The following is a 6,183-nucleotide window of genomic DNA, read 5'->3' as shown; positions in this document are numbered from 1 at the left end:
TGCAAAATCAAACTACGAAAAGTGAAACCCCTAACAAATCTATACAGAAGTGTATAGAAATATAACAAAAAGTAAAACCCATAATAAATCTCTACAGAATTGTATAGAAATATCACAAAAAGTAAAACCCCTAACAAATCTATACAAACTCTCTACAATCTGAATTACATCCATGTCCCAAACAAATCTCTACAAACTCAAACATGAATGACCCAAACAAATCTCTATAAACTCAAACATGCATGAACAAATAGAGAATACATAGATTCACAAAAAAGTTCAGATTCACCCAAAAAAAACTTACAATTGATTGAGGTTTGAGCTTACATTGAAAAGTTTACATAATTTGAGTGTTATTTAAAGTGAATTAATAGCTTGATAGAGGATTGAGAGCTTAGCGTGATTTGAGCTTGATTTATTCAGTGATTGAGATCTTCATTGCAACAAATTAGCGATTGAGTAACAGATTGAGAATCTTTTGTTATGATTGATATTTTCCTAATTTGAGTTTGAGTTTCTTTCTTAGAAGTAAGGAAATAAAAGACAGTAAGCTATTTTGAGCTCTAACAATCTCGTTCTTTCAAATAAGGAATTGAGGGATTATTTTGTATTTTTTTTTTGAAAAAAACAACTAATTGAGACAATAAATACTAAAATTAGCGCTTAAATGGTTGTTAGCGCCCAAATTTGTCACAACCCAGTGGTACCCCTAGACGTAACATGTCATATAGAACCCCGAAGGACTCCATACAAGCCTCTTAGTCTTCATAACATAAGCAATAGAACAATAAGAGTAAAAACACATTTCAATATCTAAAATTTTCATAAAATAAAAGTGGAAGTCTTGACACTAAGTCTCAACATAGCCATCTATTACAATGTTTGAATGAAATAGGGCCCAACTCATACAACATGTCCAAAAAGGAAAATACATGAACGAAACTACAACATAGGAAAAAAGTCAACCTCGAACCATGAGGACTCACCAACAAGCTCGAAAGATACTCAAGTCCAACTTAGCATATCATAACATAAGCAATAGAACAATAAGAGTAAAAACACATTTCAATATCTAAAATTTTCATAAAATAAAAGTGGAAGTCTTGACACTAAGTCTCAACATAGCCATCTATTACAATGTTTGAATGAAATAGGGCCCAACTCATACAACATGTCCAAAAAGGAAAATACATGAACGAAACTACAACATAGGAAAAAAGTCAACCTCGAACCATGAGGACTCACCAACAAGCTCGAAAGATACTCAAGTCCAAGCTCTAGCCACTAGAATGATCACCTCGAGAACCAGACCCTACACTTGGGGAAAATGTAGGAAAAGTAGGCATTAGTACAAAAATGCACCAAGTATGATAGTCATGCATAAAAACATTGAAAACATGCTAAAAGAGACATTTCATTAGAAAGTATGCAATTTATCGAATTTAAACATGATTTAAGAGTTTAGAGAGCATAAGTCATAAAACATAGCGAACATGTCATCATCATCTTAAAAGCCTTTGAAAACTCATATACAAAGCTTATTGAGTAACCATAGTTCATAATTCATATTCTTATTCTTGTTGTTGTGGGAATAAGCCTTAACCGACATGAGACCATGTGAGCTATAACATGATCTCCCGGTGTTACCCACACCGAAAATGGGTATCCTACTTGCCTAAGGTAGAACCATACTTTTAGTTTAAGTGGATCCACTAGCTAAATAACCTATGGGGCACATAGTTTATGGGATAAGGAGATCGCTACTAGAAACTCGGACTCAACTTGCGTAAAAGGTCTCCATCTCATGAGATATATTTTGGGAAACCGGACTCAACTAGTGTAAAAGCTTTCATCTCATATTCAATATCCACTCGGTGCTAAGCATTAATTCTCATGGAGTAATTATTAAGTCTTGACTTAAATCATATTCACAAAAGAAAGTTTTGACACTCAATCCCTACTTAATTCATAAGATAGCTCTTAGATCATGCATGAGAATAACCTTTCACTGTCCATGTCTACATACAAGTCTTAGATTCAATTAGGTGAGAAAGTCTTTCAACCTTAGAATCTTCATTATGTGAGAAAACCTTTCACATCATATCACATTCATGCATAGGTGTGTATATGAGAATATCCTTTCAACAACACAACAACTACACCATAATCATAGACAATTCACTCTTAAAGTGTTCTAAAAGCAATTACATTGATTTCATAAAAACATGCATAAATCTCATACTTTGCCCCTTCCAAGGTTCAAAGATCACTTTCAATCAACACATTTAGAATTCAAACATTAGACATGGATATCTTCATAATTCAAGTAACCCAATCACTACATGTATAATTCATAACATTCTTCTTTCATTAACAAAAGATCCACATCACAAGATCACAATTGGGAAATATGGAGATTTGATGGGTTCTTGGGGATACAACATAAAAATCATAGGAAATCATCAATTGATGCATAATATAACATGATTCAATCATTAGAATCGATTTTGAAAGGAACCCATGACTTTGAAATCAAACCCTAACATTTGAGGATTTCTAACTTTGAAATTGGGATTTTGAAGGGACTCCATGAATAAAATATATCCATGGATGAAAGATATCATATCTTATCAATAAAGCCCAATGAATTTGATGTGAAGAACCTTGCTTCTTGAACCCTAGCTCCAACTTCCTTCTTCTTCTTCAAGTTCTAGAGAGAGAATATTTGAGAGGAGTTTTGAGAATTCTTTTGAGTGATTTCAGAGGTTGACTTGAATGAGGGATTTTGGGGGTTAAAAATCCTTATATAGGTGTTTTAGGCTTGAGCAAAATGACACCACTTTGATTTAATTAAAATCGGAAAAGACCCTTAAGTCCTCACTTAACTGTCCCACAGGGTCCACCTACGAGACCTCACCGACGGACCGTGGATGGACCTATGGTTCACCAAGATGAACCGTGGGTCGGTGGTTTGGGACTAAAAAATTGAGCCTTGGACCTACGGGACACAAACCACGGGCTGTGGACCCATCTATGCGGCGTGGGTCTAGGCGTGGCTCTGCCTTAGGCAGTATCATAGGCTCACCATGAAGCCCACCTACGGGGTGTGGGTCTAACCACGGGGCGTGGTTGGCCCACGTAGATGACACCTGTAGGTTCTGAAAATTAGGGCTGGGCATTCGGTATTTCTGTTCGATTTCAGTTTTTTTTTTTTTTTTCGGTTTTCGATTCGTGTACAACGTGTATCGAACACCGAACCGAAAAAATTCAGTTCGGTCTGGTTTATGTTATTTCAATTCGGTTTTTGTTAGTTCGATTTTTTGTAATGGGCCTGTTTAGTGGGTTTTTTAAAATTTTGTATTTTTTTGTTTATTTTATTTATATTTATTTCTTTTTTCTTATTTTACTCTGTTTTTTAAATTATGGTATGATTCAAAGTATTGTGTGTTGCGGTCGCTGCCTGCTGGTTTACATTAGTCGCTGCTGTGCTGCGGCTGCCTGCTGGTCGATTGGCGGTTGCTGCTGGTTGCCGAAAGTGGGAACATTGATTTTCGTGTGCTGCCGGAAGTGGGAACGCCGATTCACTGTAGACTCTCATCGGGAACGTGGGTATGTACTCTATAAAGTGGAAAACAGGAAAAGTAAGAAACATAGAGAAGTTTGAAAAGACAAACTTTTATCTACTTTTGCTTTTAATTTTAAATTATAATATTTATTATTTAATATTAATAATTAATATAATATTAATATATATTATAATATAATATATTTAGGTAAACCGAAATACCGAATAACAAAAAAAATACATACCGAAAATCGAATCGAAATACCGAAAAATACAAAAACATATACCGAATACCGAACCGAAAACCGAAATACCAAAATAATTCGGTTCGGTTCGATTTTTCAGTTTTTCGGTGTTTAGGCCCAACCCTACTGAAAATTGGCTAGGTTTCCCTCTTTAGACTACGGGGTGTTACAAAATTAGGCATGTTATTTTTCTTTGCGTTGAGTTATAAATATTTAATATTCTAATAGTTTATAATTATTAAGGAAAGGAGGATAATAATTAAATTTAAATACTAAAATAGATGAGAAAATTTAAGGAAAATTTAAATATAAGGAAAGATAGTAATAAATATAGTTGGACAAATAATAATTTTGTTGGGTTAATATAAAAAATTTAAAAATATCAGTGGCGGTTCAAACCGTTGTAATTTAAGTCCGAATTGTCGCTATTAAAATATTTAATATGATGTATTATAAAATGTCGTATTATTTTATATGTGTGGCGGTTCTTGGAAACCGTTATAACAAAACCACTGCAATATTTCCATTTTTTTGTAGTGTGTCTTGTCTATTATGATAGATATAAGTAGATAATCGAGGAATTAATTGAACATGCTATTGTTATACAAAGGAAACTTCTTTATTGAATAAAAACATATTGATGTTGGCATGTTAGGGTAAATTTCATCTCCAAGACTCAAGTGATTATATTAAGGTGATATCTAGAATAATATTTTGTCACCTAGTCTTTGTTTCACCCTGTAAAGTAAATTAAACATAAATAAAATCAATTTCAAGTTGGTTAGAAGAAGTAATTGATCATATTTTTGGTAACGACAAACACTTTATAAAGTGATAAAGCTTTCAAAAATAAAAATATAAGTAAATAGTAAATAGTAAAATTTAAATAAATAAATTTTTAAATACAATTCACAAAAGGAAAAAAAAAGTAAAGGAACGTGGGAGCACAACAATAAATGAAAACGCAAAGGGTTGGACTTTCATTTTGTCATTTACTGCACTTCAATTTGTTTGTTATAATATTATGAATTTTTTTAGTTATTTTCTAATTATTTTTATTGTTATTAATTATCAATCGTTTACATTTCTTACTAATGACATTGTAAATTATTAGCAACAAAAAAACTTTGATATGAAGCAATACGTAAGATTCATTATTTATTCTTTACTTGTCATTTTAATTTACTTGTCGTTTTAATTTTTATAGTCATTTAACACTTGACTCTTTAATATATTGGTTGATTCAAGCCTATAACATTCAATTGGTGTTAGAATAGTTATTCCTCAAAGATGGATGAGATCATGAAGAGAAAAGGTATACACAAATTAAGGTCATCTTGGCTAGTGGAGCAAATGGATCTTCGTCTGCACCAAAGCATTTATATAATTTACATGAAAATTAAGAAAATCATTTGAAGTGAATTGTGTTGTCAGTAGGTTATTGGTCATCATTCGTAGATACGGTGCTATAATTTATCGAGGTCAGCGACCTTATTTTCTTATTTTCCAATTTAAAATCTCCTTTTTTCCCCATGTCTTTTAAACATGCTTTACAATTTGATTAGTTTTTCGTGAATAGATTTCTATTTTGTAAAATCTAATTATAATAGGTAGGTGAATGAAAACGAATTTGAGAAAAAGGAAAGTGATCGCTCCCTTCTATATACTAAGCTGATTGTTCAAGATAAACAAACATACAATCTTAGTAGATTGGTTTCAATGGAAGAAAAATAAGATTTCTTACGCAGTTTTATGTCTACTATAGTTTTAAAAGATAGTAAGAATATTGATGTTTTCTTATTTTTTCTGTTCTTACCGGATTAGTACATGCTAAACTCATGATATAAATGGAGGTGGATTCAAGAGTGGATTTTTTTTGGTATACAATATTAAGTAAGTTACATTGATTTTGTAGTTTTTGTTTGCTTTCTAGATTTAATTTTTTTGTTGTTGTTTGTTTTATCCTTTTAACCCCAAGTCCCCAATATATATTGCATAGGATACTACTATACCCGTCATAATGATTATTTTTCAGAGTAAAAAAGCCAGAAAACTCTAATGTTATTTTTTTGTTTATGATGGTTACGAACTTTGTGGTGACTAGGTGAACAAAAGATGCACACTACATATATATTTTTAAATCGTATCATATTATTCTAATATTATTCACTAATTTGAAAGGAAATTTTCTTTCCATCTATGAATTACCTTTGTCCTTTAATGTACCATATTTTATGTTATTCTTTAGAAATACAATAATAACTTAAAAGTTATGAATAAATGTGATTGCATGTTTGGAGCTACAAGCCTTAAAGTAAAAAAGTATATTCAAGGTTGTAATATGTATCTATCTAGCTATACTATTAGCTAAAT

The sequence above is a fragment of the Solanum tuberosum genome, unplaced genomic scaffold (assembly GCF_000226075.1).
Source record: "Solanum tuberosum cultivar DM 1-3 516 R44 unplaced genomic scaffold, SolTub_3.0 scf00080, whole genome shotgun sequence".
Taxonomy (NCBI): Eukaryota; Viridiplantae; Streptophyta; class Magnoliopsida; order Solanales; family Solanaceae; genus Solanum; species Solanum tuberosum.
Note: the sequence above shows the minus strand (reverse complement) of the source record.